Source organism: Trachemys scripta, chromosome 1, assembly GCF_013100865.1.
Source record: "Trachemys scripta elegans isolate TJP31775 chromosome 1, CAS_Tse_1.0, whole genome shotgun sequence".
Lineage (NCBI taxonomy): Eukaryota > Metazoa > Chordata > Testudines > Emydidae > Trachemys > Trachemys scripta.
The window spans coordinates 78,838,825-78,861,837 of record NC_048298.1 but is presented as its reverse complement, the minus strand read 5'-3'; the positions used below and the strand labels follow the sequence as shown (position 1 = coordinate 78,861,837).

General features: G+C 42.7%; 1 long non-coding RNA gene across 2 annotated transcripts; it reads right to left on the bottom strand.

Moving 5' to 3' along the window:
- Positions 1 to 922: 922 nt before the first annotated feature.
- Positions 923 to 17,869, bottom strand: LOC117878455. 2 transcript variants are annotated; one of them, XR_004645984.1, is made up of 3 exons: positions 17,829 to 17,869; positions 10,333 to 10,476; positions 923 to 1,142 (listed from the first exon to the last, which is right to left on the bottom strand). It is a non-coding gene; the product is annotated as an uncharacterized LOC117878455 (long non-coding RNA). The 2 variants fall into 2 exon arrangements; XR_004645983.1 differs by lacking the exon at positions 17,829 to 17,869 and adding an exon at positions 14,164 to 17,719.
- Between the last annotated feature and the right edge of the window lie 5,144 nt (positions 17,870 to 23,013).

Sequence of the window (23,013 nt, the reverse complement as noted above, 5' to 3'; positions counted from 1 at the left end):
TGCATTTTTATCAGTCCTCTCAACCTTCAGTCCTTAACTTTATTAATGCAGTAATTGATTCTTTTAACATCCTGGGTTGCTGAGGCAACACACTTAGTTTGTCACAGTCTCCACTCGGGATTATGTGACAGTGTTCTCTGGAGTTCTATCAGAAAACAGTTTCCCATTTCTGGATGATAACTTGATCTCATTCAAAATTCCATTTTGTTGAACTCCAGGTTCTAATGCTGCAACTTTGGAGCTATTTATATTAATAATTTGATAGATGAAAATACTGACTTGTTTGCTTCACATTCCTTTGTTACTAACTCTACATTACTTTTTAATTTTTTTAAATAGATTGACTGAATAAAATTGATCTCCCATGCCTTGAATGCATTTACCTCAGTGGATGAGGCCTCTGGTTTCTAGAAAGAAAGAAGTCTTTCTCTCAGCTATGGTTCATCTGAGCTATATAACCTGTGATAGCTGCTTTCCCATTATGAGGGGTGGCAGTGGAAATCTACTAAAGGGCTGAGTGAAGAAACTAAGTGTTTCTTCCAATATAACCTGTATGAAAAGTTTTAGCTTACTCTGTCCAACAATTTCATGTTCAATTAAATTACATTTTTATTCCTTGGAGGCCCTGAAATGTTAGATTATCTATGTTAAGTGCCTTCTTCCTGGCCCTCTGGTTCACACTCAGGGAAAATGTAGAAATGAATGACTAGTAGAACTAGCTGAAAAACTAGGATAATTTTTCATAGGATTTTTGTCTTCATAATTTCATTTATAAAAAAATTAAATATGTAATTGAACAAGTTTTGGCTTTTATTTAAAAAAATGTTTAGTTTAAAATTTTTTTACAAACACCCCCACATTTTTTTGAATTTCCAGTGTGTTTGGGGTGTGTTTTGAAATTTTTAACATTTTTCCATGAACATTTTCATTTTAGTTGAAAGGCCATTTTTCCTCAGGGTTTAAAAAAAAGTTTTGACCCTCCAGTTGACTATGTTCTTTTACAAGAAGATCAGTAGGATTTAGGAAGTTCTTTCTTCTTGCAGTGTGGATGCCATTCAGCATGCTGCTTCTTCCCAGTCTGACCTGTTGTCATATCTTGGCTCATTCCGTTCATGTTCTCTCTGTTTCTTCTGCTGATATTGCTGTCATGATTTCAACAAGATGAATTAGCTATTTTCTTAACTGATCCTGCTCTCTTCTGAATATCTGATCAGTTTGGTGAGCCCAGTTACTACTAATGCTTGCCCTTGGATTCCCCCCCCCCCCACACACACACCCCAACTATTATTTCCTTATTCTAAGAAACCTAATTTAGGACTTCACAATATTCGGGTGAGATTGTGGCTGGCTTGTGTGATTGCACAAAGAGATGGTGAGGATGTAAAATGCTCTCCTTCCGCTTGTACACTGGGCATGGGAAGCTCAAGGGCTGCCAGCAATACAAGTCTCTCCAAAGGAATGACACTTGTAAGGGAGGGGAGCACACACGACGCCTCCAATAAGGGAGGTTTAGGAATTACACCTGAGCATACTCCCTTCTCTGCTGCCTGCCAAAGACATTCTCTCTGGCTGGATACGCCAAAGGCAGAATGTCTCCAGGAACTGCTCATGGTGCATTTGCTTTCTCTAACCTCCTCTCTACAGCCTGGCCTGGGCCTGTGAAGCCATGATAGAACTCTTCGGCTAAGTCGCCACTGGAGCCTCCCAGCATGGATAGATAGACACATGCTAGCTCTGCTTGAGCCACTGCGCTAAAAATAGCAGCATGGAAGTTACAGTATGTGCAGTGGTATGAGCTAGCCACCCAAGGATAAGCCTCCCCTACTGCTGGGTATGTACTTGCGTGGCTAGTCTGAGCCATAGGCCATGGTGCCATTTTTAGCACACTAGTTTGAGCAGATGTAGCACGTATCTGGGCTGGGGGAGACACTCCCATCTGCAGCATAGACATACACTTAGTGATTTTTCACCCAGCTTCTTTCCTTCACTTTGTATCCAGGAATCAGCATAGTGGACAAGAGCTAGACCTGCAGGTGCCGGGGTGATAGAGGGAATAAGTTGGGACAAGGAGCTGATGTGGGAACAGAGAGACAAGGGTTGTAGTGGGAAGACTGATTGGATGAGGAGTTGGGGGAGTGCAAAGAGATGGGTACAAGACTGGGGATGGGAGTGTGGCATGTTGAGCTTGCGTGAAGAGCATGGGGGAGACCTAGGACTGGTAGAGAGAGTGGAGGGAAGACTAGGATCTAGACAGGGAGCCTACAGTGGGAGACTGGGCCTGGCTGTTAAAGGAGACTGGGATGAGGAACCAATGGGGACAAGGAACAGACAGGACTAGGAAAGGGGCAGGCTGGATGGGAGGGGGCAGAAATGGTCACGCTTGGGGGAAACAGGTGCAGGAGGGTCTGTCACTACAATAGAACACAGGCTGGAATGGAAGCTAAGATTCTTGCATCTCACCATTCCTCTGCATTCAGCAAATATATCTGTGAAACCCCCTGGCAAAGTGTGTGTGTCACATTGCTCTCTAGTGGCTGATCTGCAAAGTAAATAAGGCACGAGGCTTTGAATGATGAGGCTAAAATGAAATATTGAATACTTGCTAGAGCACCATGCATCCTATGCACTGAATGAGGCAAGGGTCCTGTGGAAAAAATAGCCTGTTATCATGTAGTTAAAGACTGTATAATAATGCATACTCACAAGGGACTGAATTAAGGTTGCACAGGCACATTTCCTAGTTTTTGAGTGAGTGATTTTGCACGAATGTCCTTTGAACCTAGGTTTTTGTATGTGTATATATTGACCAGAACATGGTAGGAATATGACCCAATAGAGCAAAAGGCTGGTCATAATTATGTCCACATTTGGTGACAAACTTCATGTTTACTGAGATACTGTGGTATGCTTCCCCCTTTCCCCCAACTCTTGCTACTTCATTTATTGGTACAAGCAGGATGAGTAGCTGACTAGTTTCCAAACTAGTGATGTAATTTGACAAGAAACACAGAGCATTTAAAAAGAAGTGGGAGGAAAGAGAGGTTTTCATACTCCTTTCTTTTGGTTCTTTCATTGCCTGACAAACTCTTCGAAAGTTTTGCTGTCAGGATACGTGATTGTGTACTATATACAGTGCATTTATATTACCAGTGCATTTATATTACCACCTCAGGTTTGAACTTTTTAGATGTATATTTCTTATGTGTGTGAGGTTGCTTGGGAAAGCAAACCTGCACAATCTGCCATTGTCCTGCTTCCTGAGTAAATTCAATGCTCCTTCTGTCAGGTTGTTGGAAACTAAGAAATAAGCTCAGTGCCTTACAGCGAACTGCTAATGAGCAGTGTTTATAATGGAACTGCAGAGATTTGGAATGAAACCCTAACTATTTATTGCTAGAGAAAATGATATAAAAGTCATAATAAGAGATCAGAGTATGTTGATTCAGTTGTAGAATTTGGCCTCCAAACTGCTAAACATAGGTTACAGTTAACTAGAGTAAATATTTCTGTTAGACTGCTTTTCCCCCCATAGCAGGGGCAGGGGAAGGATAAGGCCCAGTTCTTAGATCCAGCTGGTAAAATGATGTTTTCATTTTCCCTTTGTGAAAATAAACTATCTTTGGAGCAGGGCTTGACTGAAACCAAACCAAACCCCCTTTTTGTGGAGGCCAAATGGTAAAATTATGCTCTCATCTAGGTCTGGTGCAAATAGGTCGCAGGTAGCGGCAGCCCTGGGGCACAATGATTAATGGGCAGTCTCCCAAATGCAATTTCCAAGTGGCCCTTGTGTCATAACGAGGGCCCTTCATTTTAAGCTTTTATTTCATTTAATTTTTCCTGGGAATTTATCAGTGTTTATTACCACCACAACAAAAACAGGTGAAAATCAGTGCAAAAAACTATTAATAATTTTTCTGGGTAAATATGGGGGTTTATTTTGGTGGACAGAAAGATGGGGGAAAGTATTCAGTAGATTAATGCTTTGAATTCTGTTAATCAATGTGGTTTGCTGCAGAATTAAAACAGAACTCAAAACACGCCACTTCTGAGTTTAAGAAAACAATATATCTCTAATCTCATTTTAGTGTGTCAAATCTGTAAACTGTTATCTGCTAACAACTTGATATGTGTATGTGGTGGGTGTGAGATTCATCAGTATGTTCAGATGTGCACGCACTTCAGAGCTTGCGTGCATTTATTGTGTGTATCTTCTAGACTAATATGTAGCCTTACTTCAACAGGTAGCTTTGCATATACACACAGACTAATGTATTCTTGTAAAACTGAATAATACTTTTTGTAAAACCTGGAAATTTTCTGGTAAAAAATGGTTTAAACTGAAAACGAAGGGCCTTAATCAGAACTAAGTGCCCTTCCTTCCCATGCACTGTACCTTCCCCCAATAGCATCCTCCTGCCTCATTCCCAGCAGCACAATTATCCCCACCTGATTTGATCACCCAACCCATTACCTCAGCCTGAGGCAGTGGGCTTAGTACCTCAGAGCTGTTTCATGAAACAATAGCTCCTTTTCCCTGCCTCAGGTGCAAAAGATCCCAGGTGCTTCAGAGTGGTATAGTTAGCAACACAGCTGAGTTTATATTTTTGGGAGGAAAGCTGATATTGAGCCTCTTAGGGAGCAATGAGAAGGGACAAGAGGGGAAATGAGTCTCTGTGAAGTAGTGAGTTAAGGTGCAATGGGGTTGGGGGTAGAGATATGGCACAGAGAGGATGCAGGAGGGGGAGTGGTGTCAGGTGGAAGGACTAATGCATCATTGGAGGGTAACAGATGGGGTAGGAGGCTTCATAGCAGGGGGCAAGAAGTGGAACAAGTCTGTCTGGAGGTTGAACAGTGGAAGGAGTGGATGAGACCCATACAGACCTACCAGAAGTCCTTGTTCCACAGCAGCCCAGTCTCCGTCCAAGCAGGATGTTACATCTGGATTGCACAAGGGTACAGCTCTTACCTCAGCAGTAGGGTGCTTCTAATCTATTCCTGTAGAGCCCAGGAGGCAAATTTTCTCTGCCTCCTTGCAATAGGGTGGTGAAATTTATGCCACTAATGGCAATCTCTTGCCCATGGCTGCAATGCTGAGGTTGCAAGAAGCCACAATAACCTTGACTTTTTCTTAAATACAAAGATGTAAAGGATGAAGGGGGAGATTTTCACAGGCACAAAGACCAGTTAGGTACCCAACTGCCATTGACTGTCAATGAGAGCTGGGCACCTCCCTGCCATCTGTGCCTTTGAAAGTCTCCCCTGAGCATTGTTGGAGTTTTTGTGAGTCAGCGAGGAAGTCTTTCTGGGAGTGTGGTGGAAACCTGCTTGGGGAGATAAAGAAGGATAATGAAGAAAACAGGGATATCCCCCATTAGATAGACACATCTCCTCTTACAGTATCCATGTTGCTCACTAACCCTGTGCTCACAAAGATTCAGAACATATGAAGAGGAATCAATTCCACTATTTCAACTCCCCCAACCCCCTGGAACTCACTATACACAACTTTTTACTTCAAAATGGCGACTTCTTTCCTGTGTCTGTGCCTAGTGTGAGGGGTGGGGTGTGTGTGTGTGTCAGAGGGGAAACGGTGCTAAGCTCAAGCCTAAAGGAAATAAAACTTCCCTGGGGAGGCTTGTGAATCCTGGCCCCATTGAAGTCATTGGGAGTCTAGAATGCTGAGTATAGAATGCTGCCTCATCAGAACGGTAGCGTGTTACACCCGATTGGCAGTGGGGTAAATGAGTTCACAAGGGGCAAGGCATCAGAGAATCAGGCTCTATTGTCCTCCTAGGAAATACCTTTATTACTGGCAAAGAAATTTCCTTTAGTCTTGGATAGTTATTAAGCTATAAATGTGTTCTGTGTCGTTGTTCATGTCACAGCAAATAGCCAATAAAATACCTGTGTGGAGGTTGCACAATGCAGTGTAAAATCTCCTGCTTGTGGTCCCAGTGAATTGTATGCTAGAGAAGTTTGTGCGTAATTCAGCCTGCTCTTGCTTACAATGGAAGAAGGGATCAGTACATATTTATCCATGATTGATTCAGTGCTTCTCCCCTTCCCCTCCCAGTTTAAATGGTTATTTTGAGTGTAGGGGATGGGCTTATCAAAAGGTGGCAAGCACAGCATGTAAAGAAATTCTGTCCGCAAGGGATGGGCCCTCTAATTTCAATTTGTGTATCTTTAAATCTTCCAGTTTGCCTTATTCCAGATAGACTTGTCGTAAATAGGCTCTCGCTTTGCACCCGTATTCCATCTCCTTAACAAGGACTCCTCTTCACACTTTCCCTGTCCATCTTTCCCCCAAAATATAGACTTAAATTCCTTTATCTCTTTCAACATGAAGATCCTTTCAAGTACCTTGCTATTCCTGTTGCTCTCTGCTGTACTGATTCCATTTTAATATATTTCCTTTTAAGAGGTTGGCAAGTCCTGCTGTAGCAACACTAAAAATTATGCTTGCAATATTTTCTAAAGCTCTTGACCTTATTGCAAAAATGTTAATTTTGCCCCAAAATGTCAGTGTCCATAGGTAACACTTTGTGCCCCTTTAAATGCCCTTGCCCTGATTCTTGGCCTTCTATATGGTTGTCTGGCCTAGTACTGATGTTGTGGCTAACACCTATGCAGAGACAATTGCAGAACTGGGGCCATAATTTGCTGTCCAGTAGCTTTCTTTTTTTTTTTTAAGGTTATGAACCATGTCTTTGAGTCTGGCTGTGCAGTTCTAAATCATACTGTAAACATGCCAGGGCAAGGATTTAGCTGTATGAGACTGAGCCAAAGCCCACTGAACTAAGTGGAACAAGTCCCATTGACTTCAGTGGGCTTTGGCATGGGCCCTATATGAATGAACACCTTTTCTAGACTTAACTCTAATGCTTCATTTTCAGTTTGCACTTTTTCCATTTGTTCCAGTACATTTGCTTCTGGTATGTGCCCAGTTGACTTAGGGTGAAGTAGTTTGATTAGAAAGGTACAAGTGAGCCTCCTTCAATCTCCCCAGCTCAGACCCAGGCAAATGGATAGAAAAATATATTTGGATGGTGCATATCACATTACAGATCCAATTATGTTTGCTTTTCAGTTCTGAATGCATCTACTATTTTGAAACGTCTCAAGTATTGTTGGACTTTTAGCTATTTTGGATACAAACATGTCATTTCCTCTCCCTCTGCTGCAATCACAGTTAGATCCTGAAGGCATTTCCCAAAACAGGCCTCAGTTATCAACTGCAGTAGTTTCAGAATATTTTTCTTTACAAAGACTTTTGTTGCCAGGTGGGAGTTGCTGGCTGCTTATATCAAGCTATGAGTAATGCCCTTTTGCTAGCACTGTACACAATGGTTTTTTTTCCCCCCTGACATTTATTCCTTCTGTTATTATCCAATGTTGGCTTTGCAAGTTTTAAAGAAGAACCCTGTTTCCTCAAGTATCCTCTTCTGAGCCTTTTGCTGTTTTCCATTTATTTTCTGATTTATAAAGGTAAAATTATTTTTTAAAAATAACAAAAGCTCTCTGGGCTCCTCTTCTAATTACTCACTGCTGTCAATGGGCTCTGAACAAATCTCTTACATTTCAGTTTTGTCTCTCTGCTTTCAGGTCACCCAAATTCCACTCCTCAAATTCCCTTAAAAGGTCCATCTTGTCCCATGGCATGAAAGGCCTGGGTGCATCCAAGATTTCACCAGCTGACTCTGTGAGTTTCTTTAGATGCAGAGAATTTTCCTGCCCTCTCCACAATTTGCTGTAGGGGTCTTATCTTATGAGGCTCTGACCACCTCCTGTGAGGTGCTGAGTACCCTTTAACTCCCATTTGTTACAGGGAGCACTCAGCCCCTTGCAGTGTCAGGGCTTTAAGCCTGAAATAAAATCTTGGCAGGCTTTTCAGTTCACCTTCAACATCCTTTTCTCTCATTTTACTGAGAAAATTTGTATATCCTCCTATCTGCTTGTTCCCCACTTTTCCTCCTTTCTAATTCCTATGCCATTTACTCTAGACTACAGTCTGTGTTAGGCACTGTACGTGTTCTGTGGTAGCTTAGAAACAATAAATATTAAGAGCGAGATTGTGGCATTTGTGCTATTGCTCTGTAGAGCGCATAGTACAGAGGTGCACTATCCTAGGAGAAGATTTGGAGAGACGTTGCTTCAGGCAGGCATAGTCTTGCTCCCCTATGTAACCCACGCTAACATGCCTCCCCTCTAGTGGCTACACCATGTGTAGAAGATGAATAAGTCTGCTATTTCCTCTGAGCAAAAGGAGCTAGGTTCAAGCTTTTGGATACAGACGTTCTGGGTTCAGTCCCCACAGATAACCTAAGCTGCAGCAACTGGGGGTAACATCTGCATTGCCCAATGCACAGGGACTGCTATTTTGAGAAGCCTTTGCAGAGCTGCCCTAGTGGAGGAAGGCTTCTTAGCACACGCATAAGCGCTGCTCATGATCTGGGTCTTACAAGTGTCATCTTCCCTAATTAAAAGTCTCCCTCCACTTAGTATTGTGGAAGAACATCTAGGAATATACAAGATAATAACACTTTCAGTAGGCTGCTACCTTCTCTCCTCAGTAAATACAAGTGCAAAGTACTTCACTTAGGAAAAAATCAAATGCACAACTACAAAATGGGGGATAACTGTCTAGGTGGTAGCACTACTGAAGAGGAGCTAGGGGTTATAGTGGACCACAAAATGAATGTGAGTCGTCAATGTGGGGGGGGAGGGATAGCTCAGTGGTTTGAGCATTGGCCTGCTAAAACCAGGGTTGAGAGCTCAATCCTTGAGGGGGCCACCTAGGGATCTGGGGCAAAATCAGTTCTTAGTCCTGCTAGTGAAGGCAGGGGGCTGGACTCAATGACCTTTCAGGGTCCCTTCCAGTTCTAGGAGATGGGATATCTCCATTAATTTAATGTGATGCAGCTGCAAAAAAGGCTAATATGATTCTGGGGTGTATTAACTGGCACGTTGTATGTAAGACAAAGGAGGTAATTGGCCTGCTCTTCTTGGCACTGGTGAGGCCCCAGATGGAGTTCTGTACCCAATTCTGAGCACCACAATTTAGGAAGGATGTGGACAAATTAGGAAGAGACCAGAGGAGAGCAACAAAGAGGTTTAGAAAATTTGACCTATGAGGAAAGGTTACAAAAACCTCGGCATGTTTATTCTTGAGAAAAGAAGATTGAGGGGGGACCTGATAAGTCTTGCAGTGTGTTAAGGGCTGTTATAAAGAAGATGGTGATCAGTTATTCTCCATGTCCACTGAAGGTAGGACAAGAAGGAATGGGCTTAATCTACAGCAAGGGAGATTTAGGTTAGATATTAGGAAAAACTTTCTAACTATAAGCGTAGTTAAGCTATGGAATAGGCTTCCAAGGGAGTTCATGGAGCCCCATCATTGGAAGCTTTTAAGAACAGGCCGGACAAACAGCTGTCAGGGATGGTCTAGGTTTACTTGCTCCTGTCACAGCACAGGGGGCTGGACTTGATGACTTCTTGAGGTCCCTTCCAGCCCTACATTTCTGTGATTCTCGTTAGCACAAACTTAGCTGTGGATAAAAATAAAGGGAAAACGTTGCTCTCAGTTACGCCTGGCTCCTACTGAAATTGATAAATGCACATCCCATGGAAGTATTTGACTGTAAATACACAGTTCAGTTTAGCCTCATTCTTCAAGGTTATCTAATTGCTGGTCTTGATTTACACTTGATAACAAATGAAAAACAAGTTTTATCACTGGAATTCTGTTGTTGCAAGTAAAACATTATGCAAGATCAAGAAAAGGTAACAAAATTGGTTGCCAGCTGGAACTGCGGATAACAGGCTGCTGCTGGTTTTCCCTGTAGAGAACACTGAAGAACACATTTTTATGTCAAAGTAATTGCACTAACAGGTGCAGTTGAGCAACTGTATTTTGGTTGCGACACAGTTATGGCTCAATGCTTACCACAAATGTTTATATAAAAAATATTCAGTTCTGCTTTTAAAATCCCATCCAAACTGACAGAAGAGAAAAGTATAAACAAGGATGAAGCAATAGCTAAGTTTAAAAAGTTAGAAACTCATTTGTGTTGCTGTTTGATGGATGAATTTCACCATCTAATAACATAAGTAATATTTATTTGTCTTTATGACAGCTGTCAGGAACAGATTAAGCACTGGGTATTTAAGGACCTTCAAGACTCAGGCCTACACCTTTGCAGGAGAACATGGGTTTGTGATTGTGTCACGTGTTTATGTAATGATGTTATTGTCACAAATCCACAACATGAAACACTGAATAGTCTCAGTTCAGTGGGCCCCACTGAAATCAATGGCAAAACTCCCACTTACCTCAGCATGAGAAAGATCAGCCCTTGGAGTGTCCAGTGAAAAGTGTGCAGGTAGTGAAGTACTTATGGATCGCAACACTCACCTGCTTCACAAATTCCATTAAGTTTGGAGAATATCCACTAGCTGCTCCATAATCATGTCAACCTGCAATACACAAGCCCTCCTCCCCCCCCCAAAAGTCACCAATCATGGTCCAGACCCTCAGCTACATTGAGTAAGCAAAGGTAAGAATTAGGAGATGATAGTGCTAAGGGTATGTCGACACTGCAATTAAAAACCCATGTCTGTCCCGTGCCAGCTGAATCAAGGTGCTCGGGCTGCAGGGCTGTTTAATTGCGGTCCAGATGTCAGTGCCCAGGTTGGAGCCTGGGCTCTCAGACCCTGTGAGGTGGGAAGGTAGCTGGAGTCAGCTGGCACAGGCCAGATGTGGGTTTTTAATTGCAGTGTAGACAAAAGTGACAGGCTTGGTCTGAAATGGCCCCTGCCATAATTTAGAACCTCATATGTGCTGCTTTAAGGGCCTGTTTACTACATTTGGTCAGGATTTTTGTCAGAAAATGCTGATACATCTAAACCAAAACTGTTCACAGGAAAGATTTGATTATGACAAATTTCCCACTTTGGAAAAAATTGGGAAAAAAATCTCTATTTTGACACTTTCAAAACAAAAAAGTTCCATCTTTTTGACTCAAAAACTTATTTTTCAAAAGAAAAGTTAATTTAAGGTTTTTTAAAAGTAAGTGTGTGTGTGTGGGGGGGGGGGGAGGGAGTTGAAGTAAAAACAAAAACCCACCCTAATTGAAATTATTGAAATGAAATATTTTAACCTGATCTAATATTTTTTGGATTTTCAGTTTGCCAAAATTTTGAGATTCTGACTTTTCATCCCTATTTTGGACAATAATTTTTTTTCAAAATCTCAACATTTCTCATGGCAAAACAGAGCTGGGCAAGAGACTGTCTACCTTGTTGTGTTTTTGCATCAGAATATCTACATAGTGTACCCCGATATAAATCTCTACTGTAGATGTGCTGCATTGGTCTAAGATGTGAATTGCATGGTACAGCTTACTGTAACTCTTATGTGAAGAACAGCTTGGATGTGGGTGAGCTGCACAGGTGCAGTAGGAATTTGCACTGATGCAGCTACATCCGTGAAAAACACCCACTGTTGACTAGCCCTCCGTTGTACCAGTCTTCTGCTCAGGAAACATAAACACACTGTACGATCTATGAGTCCAATCAAAAGGTATTGACTGCTCCCAAAAAACACCTTGTGAGCTGCTCTGGAGGAAATGCTGAGTCCAAATGGCTTTTCTTCACTATAAATATATATATTCTCCTCATTCAGCTCTGCCATCTTCATTGCCTATCACCACTACTTCTTCCACATGTTACATCTCCGGCTTGCAACCGCCATCACTTGTTGGCCTCCCTCCTAAGATCCTCTCCCTTCCTGCAGCTCCCTTCCTCTCTGCAAAGGGTCAGCAAGACCCTTTGCAAAGATAGACTAGTTCCATTAAGTCTTCCTTCTCTCCGTTCTCTTCCCAGCACCTTTTCCTAGACTCTGAGGTTATTCACCTGCTTTGCACCTCTTACCCCCAAACCTCCTATCTTCCCAACTGTTAACCTCACTCCCCTCAGCCTCTCGTTCTCTTCTGGTTCCTTTCCCTTTAAGTACACACACTCTAGTTTCCCACCTCCTAACAAAAAAATAGGCCTTGTGCCCTCCCTTCCTTCCCAGTGTACACCACTTTATCTTTGAACTTATGCCATCTATATCCACTCACTATTCTTCTGCACCGGCACAACCCAACTGCTGATCCAGCATTGGGATGGGTAGGTTAGATACAGTGCATGGGTTTGTATCACTGGATCATTTAACTTTGCTCTGGCCACAGTGGTAAAAATGTCCATGACCTGTCTGTATTACAGTTTTCTACCATTGAAAGCACCAGTAGAACTATGCCAGTGCAGAAAAATGCTTACGATTTTTTCTAGTGTAGACATACCCCTAATTGCTCTCGCAAAGATTTCTAATGACATCATACTAATTCCTAATTTCAGGGCCCTGCGAAATTTGCCACTGACTCCACTTCTTAACTCAGAAACTAGTGTCTCTGCACCTTTCTTGCTTGCTGCTGTCCCTATGTGTGGATGCACAGTGCTCTACTTGGTCTGGTCTGCCAATCTACTTCACTCGGACTATAGCTTCTCCTGGAAAATTCCCCTCTTCCACAATGCGTGTGCTCTGTGCCTCCATAATCCTCTCAATCTTATCTTTCAATCTTCCTTTATTTATATTAGTTCATTAGTTATAATAGCTCAACTAAACCACCATGATTGGCACATACTTAAACTGAATAACCACATGATCACCGGGCTGTGTAACCCTCATCCTTCCCCATCCTCTCCCCTTCCCACATTTGTCACAGCCATTTGTATTGTCATGCCTAAAACTTAGGTGATGAGATCTTTCAGGCAGGGTCTGTGGGCCATATTTTCAAATAAGATCCAACACCTTTGTACTGCTCAGGAAGCTCCACAATGCTGAATTCTGGCTACAAATGGCCAGCTGGGAATTCCCCTGTTATAGGGAAACTTTGTGCTGATGGAAAGCTGCTGTAACCAGCTCTGGTGTCACTTGCCTCCCCCTTCTCAGTGTGTTGGGATGGGGAAGATTATTGTGCAGTAGAACTCTGCCATGGCTAATCAACACTGACAAACAGTCCAGTAAGGATCCTGCACTGGTGGCATTACTTAGAACAGCCTCTCAGCTGGGGCTGGCCCTTTGAATCAGGACATTTTAACTGGCTCCCTCACATAGCCCCATGCTGAGCAAAACTTGGTTGCAGGAGAAAAATTTGGCCTTGTTCGTTTTTGGGGTACTTGACTTTGCAACCTTAATACTATTCTTTTAACGTAGATTTTTGTGTGTGTACAATTAACACTGATACAAAGAACATGCTAGTGAAATCTTTCTAAGCTTGTAAAGTGCTATTTGCTTTCAACCCCACATGTGCAGTTCGACACCTTAGATCAGGATATTTTGTTGACCAAAACATCCTCCTGATATTTTCATGCTAGAATTCAGTCTTTTACCAAATAGACTGAGGTGCACTTTTGCTATCTACTGTTTATCAACTGGTAAGGGCTGTTCTATGATTCTGATGGATGTTTCCTAGAATGATAGTGCCGCAGAGAAAGCGGGCATGACCAGGAACAAGGTTAAACTAGAGCTATGCTCAGCATTCATAATGAAATCTGAAACCAGGCATGTTCATTATGAATCCTAAACTCAGGCCAGATTTATTGAAAAGCTCACAAAACTTTTGCGCAAAACTTGTGCCTAGGAGCAATTCATGGAACCACATGTGGGGAAAAATGCAAAACTTGGTGACTTAATCTGAATTTCATTTTGAGTTTTGGGGGCTTGTCTGAGTGTGAAACTCAAACAGAAACTCATGGCATGTGAACCCACGTGAACATTAAAAAGAAAATTGAACACCTGGAGTTGGGTAAATAGCTTGATTCTATTCACTTATCTCTCCGCTGCAACTATAAAGGGGGAGGCATTACTTTCCCTGTTGCAGAGGGAAGGTAGCTGCCATTTTGGTTCATAGTGACACAGACTGTGTTCTCTCTCATGGTGACATACTTTCTTTTGCCATTCCCTTGCTGTGGCATGAAGGGCATTCTGAAGGAAGGTGTGTGTGTTTTGCTCTTGATCCACTGAACCTTCCCCTTTCGCACAACCTGGGCAAATTGTAACTGTTGAATTTCTCACAGCTGTAGTCAAAGAATTAAGACCTAGATTGTCACAGCCCTCACCTGGCAATGCAGGGCCCCTTCTTTATTTCTCTGCTCAGATTGTGACTTCAACCTTGAGGCCTGGTTGAGGGGCTGCTCTCCTGATACTCCCCACTGTGAGATAGTGGGCAGGAAGGGAGTGGGAAGAGACCTGGTTCCATCCCACTTGTCAGTCAGAGCAGCTGGCTGGGCATAGGGAAGGTGCTCTGTGCGGGGGGAAAAAGGGAGAAGTAGTTAGCTTCTCCCCACAGAACAAGTGGGGAGCAGGGGAGGAATTGTGTCTCTCTGCAGTTGTACATCTTCACTTGCTTAGGGCAGACTATCAGGTTCTAGTCTAGCCCTGGTAGTTTGGATAATTTATCTGGGTTGAAGTGACATAGATCATGCACACCTCATTCCCCTTTAAAGGATCTTTGTTATAAGGCTAAACCGATGTAGAGTTGTGATTCCTTCACTACATTCCAGGTCAATAGTCCATAATTTTCTTCCTGTGTTAAGGGACTCTGCACTAGAACTAGTTCCATGTTGGCTTCTTTGAAAAAGACTAACAGAGGAAAAAGCACTGCCTTTTGTTTTATATTTGGTGAAAAGCTACATGCAAACCACTTCTTTTCTTGCTCACATCAACAGGGAGATTAACTGTCCATCTCAACTCCGTCCAAAATAATAATAATAAAAAGGCCAAGAAGTTGTGATCTCTGCAGAACAAGCTCTGTTGCCAAGACTTTTTTATCATTTTGAGTCAAGGACTGTAAGCGGATTGCTTAACATATGAGTGACACCTCCCCAGCTGAATTTAATTATTTTTCATATTTATTGATTGATTGTATATTTAGTAAAATTTGATGTCTGTAAAGTCTATGGTCTGATTCAGTCACACTTTGTGCCGTTTTACTACCCTGTATTATATAATTTTGCTATCAAGGAGCTATATAATATAATCTCCCTGATGGAAAATGTATTTATATTTTTATAGCCTTTAGGCTACATTCTTGGTGGTGGGGGAATTATGGTCTGTGGAGGATGAATACACTTTTCTAACCAGAACAGCTGGTAATTCTCTAGTGACTGGTGTTTATTTTAAAGTCATGTGGCTGCGGGGGGGGGGGGGGGAGGCGAGGGGTTCAGCCTCTAAAAGTAAATTTACTGTTTAATTCTACAAGAACGCAGCTACAGCACATGTTCACACAAGAAGTCTATTCTTCCTCCAGGTTATACTGCGAGAAAAGGGGAAGTCTCTACTCATACTGAAAATCTCTGTCTAAATAGAGAATGAATGCTTGGTGCTACCACTGGTGTTTCTCTCTTTCTAGAGCAACTGTTTAGATAAGTGCCAAGGAGATGTGATCACTTTTAGGACATGTCAGACACAACTAGTACTGCACTTAGGGGCATATCTTGGAAATCAGGGAGTCAGTGTCGAAACAGGGAATAGGATTTGTCCATTAATCGTGGTCAGCCAGTGGAAAGGTTTAGTGTTAATCAAAAGGAGACATGTTGGGCCATGGTCCATAAAAACTGTTGCTGACACCGTTTTTAAAATGGTTGCACTTTACCAAAAAGAAAGGCTTTTTCCTTTCAAGAGATACAGAAGCGGACCACATGGCTAATAGGTTTACCTACAGAGGAACGTCCCAGAACACTTTCAAAGTTTTGCCCAGGCCTCCCCAAACTCTCTACTTTGAAAATATGTTAAAAAAGTAATAGAAAGCCTTGAACGAATCTAATATCCATTCTATTATTTTAATACTTGCCTTTCTTCCAGTGTTTAGTCCCATTGCTTCACTGTTTACATATTATTCCCACATACTGTCATTATTATTGTGATTTTGCTGGCGTGTTTGGAAAAAGAGCACAACAGCAGTGTCAGTATATTACACTACTCTGCTTTGTATTTTACAAGCAACATCCGTGTATCCTCTGCAATTAGTGTAAAGTAGTTGGAGATGCTATCCTAAATAAGGTCAGAGTCTGTATGTTTTGGTGGGTTTTAAAATATAGATTACATTTAAGGTTTTTGGGGTTTTTTTTTGCAAACTATTTATTTGAAATCTGCTCAGATTTTCAGACTTGTAAATCTTTATTCCAGTCAAAGATAACACCAAGCACAGAAGAGACAAAAAAGAATTGTTCATCTAAGACAAGGATAGACGAGAAGCATAATTTTTCCTGGCTCATATCGCTACAATCTCTCCACACCTCCCTCCTGACCGCCCCCCTAATGACAGGTACCAAATGACAGGTAACAAAATAGGACTGACACCTCTAGGTTTGATTCTGCTCTCACATACACTGGTTTATGTTGAGAGTAACTCTGCTGGAGTGTAAGGAGCTGCACCAGTGTGAAAATGAGACTGGAGCCTTGTCATTTTAATGGGATTGTAGTTTGAAAATATTTTCCCTTTTGTAAAATAAATAGTAGGTTTATTTGAAATTTATTTACAATAAACCAAATCTTTCTTGCCTTGCTCATGTACATTTTCTTGCTGAAGTTAGTGGGGTTATATGGGCACGGTGAGCAGGAATTAAACCAATATGTCCCCAGTTTAATTTGATAAAGTTCATATGTTCCTATTTATTCATAACAAAAATATCTTAACATGATACAGGTTTTTTTTAAAGAGCCTACATTTAAAAAACAGCAGTAAAACACTTTAGTCTGGTACGAATAGTTAATACAGCTGTCACTTATATAAAGCAGTTGTAAACCATTTTTAATTTGATACATCTTTCCCATTGACACAAATGGGAACTGCCAGTGAAATCTTGCTAGGACTCTGGCTCTCGTTTAGCTCTAATTGTTTTAAGCACAGTGTTTTGGAAATGCAACCATGTAAATTTACCAAACTATTCAGCTTTAATAGTGAGAGCACTTTGACAAAACTTCCCTTTACCTGGATCAAGTCAATTTCCCATAAAGATGGTTGAGCTTAAAAGCGCTACAGGTTCCTGCATGAACCATAAGGGCACAGCAATAATCTCAGATTTCATAGCTCTTTATAGTATGGCTAATATCAGGTCCTTTAGCCAGCACAACACACAAGTACAAAACTCAGAGGACTAGAAAATTACTTTGCCTGATTAGCTTTAAACTGGTATGTCTGAAAACATCAAACAAGAATCTGTCTGCCTTTAAAACTTTCCAATGATGGAAAATGGCCTCCTTGATGCCTGGCATATACTGCTCCTGACTCAAAAGAGCTAAATTCTTCTTTCAAATTCATAACCTTGTTCTCAGACTGGAAGGCATTATTGGGAGCCCCTTGTTAAAATCCTCTCCCCAAGGTAAAGGGCAAGTCAAGATGATCCTCCTGCTGCTGATAGAGTTCTCCCCCCTCTCTGGTTACTGCTAAACCATTCTTGCCAGAGGTGCAGGGCCGTCCCTAGGCATACACAGGATATGCAGCTGCGTAGGGCACCAAATTGCCCCAAATTTCATGGTGCCCTAGGCAGCTGTATGCTGCATATATGGCAGCGCCAGCTCCGGCAGCCAGCCCTATCTCCTGGCTGGCCCCTGCGTGGGCTGCGCCCACTGCAAGGGGCAGGGCCATCCCTAGGGGTGTGTGGGGCCCTGGACAATTCATTCCGCCCTGCCTCTTAGCCTTCCCCCCTGCTCCGCCCCCAGCCTGCCCCCCTGTTCCACCTCTTCTCCCCCAAGCCTCTTCCCCCAGCGACTCCGCACTCACCAGCAGCGGCGGGAAGCAGAGCAATGCGGCCCCAGCCCACTCCACTCCGCCAGCTCCCAGCCACGTCACTCCGCTTCCTGCTGCCAGTGAGTCCGGAGGGCGGTCCTTCCCCCTCCCCCAAGCAACACGTCTGGGGCTGAGGCGGGGGAAGAGCAGGCTGGGGCTAGGTCGCTCCACTCCCCGCCGCTGGTGAGTGTGGGGGGGAGGGGTGGACCCTTTCCCCCGAGCAACACGGCTGGGGTGGGGGGAGCGGATCAGACTGGGGCCGGGTCGCTCCACTTCCCGCCGCCAGCAACAGGCCCCCCGCTAATCCCCCAAGCCACTCTGGGCCTGTGGAGCCCCCCAAAGCGGCCCCCTACAGCTCCTGCCTCCCTGGCCCTGCAGGCCTTGAGCGCAGCCCAGACCCTCTGTGGGAGGAGGGGGAGCAGGTGCTCAGGCTGTGTAGGGCACCATAATTGGTAGGGACAGCCCTGCAGAGGTGACTTATCTCTGGGGCCCATAACAATACTTCAGAAGAGCAGCATTCTTTTGCCTTTGGAATGGTCCAGATTGCACTAGAAGACAGGCATTTTCCAAAGAGATTCACAGAAGAGGATATGTCCCTCCCGCAAAGTCTTCACTCCCCACCCCCAATCATTAAATGATACAAGTTGAACTCTCTGGTGTACTATCCATATCGGGCTATACTGGGGTGTGACGTTATTGACATGAACTGTGACCATATAGATCATTGTTGCAACCACTGTTATATATTTACAGCAAATATTGTACAAAGGTTGTCGTGGGAGATGTCTATGAAAAGGTTATGATTTGCAGGTTCTGATTATGCTATCTGTTTTCATGTATCATTTTGTATTTGAAGTTATAAATATTGGCTATGTACTTGTATCTCAATGTGTTTGATTCTAAATAGCACCAGTGAAGCATTTGGCCAGCTCATTGAGAAGGGACTCTTCAGATTAAGTGCCCTATCAAGAACACTTAACTGACAGTGGGAGACTCCAATCCACATGAGGAGTCTTCCTGGGAACATTCAAGGTAGCATGTGAACAATGGCTGCTCTCCCAGTAAAGAACTGAGTCATGCATGGACATGTGACTTGCACATGTGACTCCAAACTCCATCTTGCTGCTGTGATTTTCCACAGTAAGAACAAAGGAGTATCCTTCCACATGGCAAAGGATGTAAAAGGCCCTGGAAACCCCTCCATTTTGTCTTCAATCCTGCTTCTTACCTCTGGAGGAACTTTGCTACAAACTGAAGCTCTGAACAAAGGACTGCATGACCCATCCAAGCTCTGGATGTACTCCAGAGACTTGATTTGAACCAGTAGTTTATTTCATCACTGCTACAAGCCTGAACCAAGAACTTTGCCATTACTGTATGGCATTTAATCAATTTTAGCTCTCATATATATTTCTTTCCTTTTATGAATAAACCTTTAGATTTTAGATTCTAAAAGATTGGCAACAGTGTGATTTGTGGGTAAGATTTAACTGGTATATTGACCTGGGTCTGGGGCTTGGTCCTTTGGGATCGGGAGAACCTTTTTTCTTTTACTGGGGTATTGGTTTTCATAATCATTCATCCCCATAAGAAGTGGCGCTGGTGATGATACTGGGAAACTGGAGTGTCTGAGGGAATTGCTTGTATGACTTCTGGTTAGCCAGTGGGGTGAAACCAAAGTCCTCTCTGTTAGGCTGGTTTGGTGTGCCTTAATAGGGGAGGAACCCCAGCCTTGGGCTGTGACTGCCCTGCTCTAAGCAATTTGTCCTGAATTGATACGCTCAGTAGTGTCCCGCCAGAGACCACATCGTCACAGGGGCTTTGACCCAAACCCCAAATAAGGGGCAGAACCATGTTCTGCTGCCCCAGGAGCAGCCTGGGAACCAACAAGGACTCAAGGTCACAGTCTGTTTCCTGGTTCCCCACCACCTGCTCTGGGAGGAAACAGTCCAAGCCAGGCCTATCCATGGTACAGATTACTGTCCTCAGCACAATGGCACAGCTATGCCGGCTTGCTCAATCCCTGACCAATGGCATGGGAACAGGGGTAGCAGTAATTGTACAGGAGCTGCTCCTACTCACGTGCTGCTCCCTGCGATGTGGGGGGGGTCTTCAATGAGTCACAATTTGGTCCATACTTTTTATATCATTCCTGAAAATCATACTATCATGCAGCAAAGCGTCTTCAGTTTTTTGGTTCCCCAGTGACATTGGCTTCTTCTTTGGTTATAGGCATGAAAAAGCCTGTTTGTTTAAATGGGAATACAAATGAATATAGATTACCCACTCTCTCACCCTTCCTCTCTGCTGCGTACACAACTCAGGGGCACAGAGTTTATCGGGTGCTGTGGTGGAAAATATTATGCGACTCCCTTGTCAACATATTGCTAGCAGATCAGGGCACTCCAGGATTCCAATCAGGAGAACAGGCCATAGGCGCTGGAACTAGGGGTGCTGCCACACTCCTGGCTTGACGTGCTTTCCATCAAATACAGAGTTTACAGTTTTGTTCAATGGCTCTCAGCACCCCCACTATACAAAGTGTTCCAGCACCCCTGGAACAGTATGCTGATACTGAGTCCTACTAGGCTGATTTGAGAGGAGGATTTTGCCCAGAACGATTATGTTTATTCCAGTTTTCCTATTATCATTTCATTGCTTGTTCTGTTGTTGAATAACTCTTTGGAAATAGTCACAGAGGGGATTGTAAATTATTCTTAGTGTGGCAAAGCAATGTGATCCTAGGGTATCAAATACATATATTTGCCATATCTGATTTACTTCCTAGACATGATATGTTGGGTACTAATGGAGACTAAAGGATGCCAGTTCTAAAATTAGACCTACCAGTTTTTTTGTGGGCATGCTTATGAATGTAATTTTCTTCCTCCCCTTTGCCTTCCTGCTCTATTCTTGCACTATTGAAATGACTCAATATTTGTGACAGCAGGAATCTTGTAAGCCGGGTTTGTGTGCATTACACTTCCAAAGAGACCCAGTGCTCCGACTTTGTGGCTTTTAGGTTTCTCAGCTGAGAAACTGGAATTTCATTTGTTGCTGCTACCTGCCTTTAGAAGGAGTAGAGGTGGTGGTTTTTTTTTTTTTCTTTTTTTTTTCAAGGATTAGGAAAAAATTGAAATACAAATGCTGTATGTTACCTTTGGGGCCTATAAATCTTGACAATGTTACTTTTAAACTGGGCAACACATTCTCCGGTATCTTGAACAGTTTACAGCTGGTGATGTTTCATTATTCATTCCATAATATAACTAGACTGAATTCATATTAACAGGCCAAGACTGAGACATAACATAAAGTTTGCACAATGTAAAACAAGTATCTGGTGTTATTTACAGTGGTTATTCTGTGTATTTATTTTTCCTTCCCAGTGGCAAAAGAGTCAATGAACCTGATTTTAAAGTCAAGACGTTAATGTACTTCTCATTCTGATACTTTGGGCAAATATCAGTGTATCAGTTGCAATCGGTGCAGCCAGGTCAATTGCTTTTGGCACAAAGGCATAAACTTAGTTCTTCTGCCTGCTAACTCCTGTTTTTGTAGCAATCAGCAGGACTACTGTCTAGTTCACTTCCAAGACATCCTGATGGAAAACAAACCAGATTTAGACAAGATTTCTTGGATCATAATCAACAATTTGAGGTAGGTGCTTCCCATTGTATAGGTTTCTAGCAGAAAAACAATGATGAGGATGACAATACCAGCTGCTATTACAATAGGTGAAATTCTGTCCAGTGCAGAGGCTTAGTGGTGGGACCAGTGGAACATAGATCTATATGCACCCTCTGCACATAGGTACACTTTGTTCACTGACCTGCTTATCTCAGGTGCTTTCCCTATAATTTATCTGCTAAAACCTCAGCTATAAAGTCTGCTACTTAGCCTGATGGAAACAAACTGATTACATTTCCTGTCCCGTTATCGCCAGTGGACTATGTCATGTGATCAATTATAATTAAAGCGATCAATAAAAAAATTAATGTGAACTTCTAGATCTTTTGGCCCTGATTCAATTAATTTCAAAGTTGTCCTATTAATTTCAACGGGACTACTCACCTGCTAAAAGTGAGGTATGGGCTAGAGTACCTTACTGAACTGGAGCCTATAGAAATGTGTCAGAGATTTCCAAAGTGCTCTTGGAAAAATGTTGTTGTTTTAAAGCAATTACTTAGATTTCATATCATAAAAGCTATCGAAGGGTGAAATTCACCCTTGTGCAAAGGGCCAGGAAAAGGCCTGTGCTCCATCTGAATCCCCTGTAACCCCTCAAAATAGGTTTAATAAGTGGTGCATATGCCTGGCCACTGCTGTCTGCACGGGGGTGAATTTCACCTCTCACTACACAACCCTTCTCTCAGTATGAAATAGGTTAGAGAACAAGGCTTACCAACTGGCAAGGAAAGCATTGCTGGTCCAGGAAATGCTCAAATGGTTTTACCGATATTTTACACTTTTCCCCTTCATCACAATAGGATTTGTTTTTAAATAGTTTTCATTGACAGGTGATATAATATATGTTTTTGCTAGTCCATAAACATACCAAGTACTGGCAACACAGTACTCCATTATCTTAGCAGACAGGAAAATCTGGGCACTGGGTAGGAGATCCAGAGCAGGACCCTCATTGACGCTAAATAATTAACAGCTATGGAGGTGTATATTATGGAACCATGAGTTATTTTGATACATCTTTGTGTTTGCAAGGGGAGGATCTATATGTTGTTTTTTCTATTGTTCCATTTCATTTTCTCTCTTTCTGATCTTAGGACTAGTCTAAATTGTACCAGTATAACTAGAGATGTGGTTTCATACCAGTGGAGTTAAACTTGTATGTGTGGGCTCCAGGGCCGGCTCTAGGTTTTTTGCTGCCCCAAGCAAAAACAATTTTGGCTGCCTCCACCCCGCACCTTTCTGCCGCCCCAGCCCTGGGTCACTGGTAACTCGCTCCCAGGGCAGGTCATTCAGCAGGAATTTTGGATGTGCACAGAACACAGACAGGATTGGTTCCCATATGGTTACAGAACTGCAGTAAAGTGGAACAATTTTCAGCTTGTGTGATTGGAGGATATCTGGATGCATATTATAAGACTGTCCTACATAAATGAGGAAAAGTTGAGGTGCCTTTATTATTCTTTATTTCTATGGGGAATTTGCCAATGCA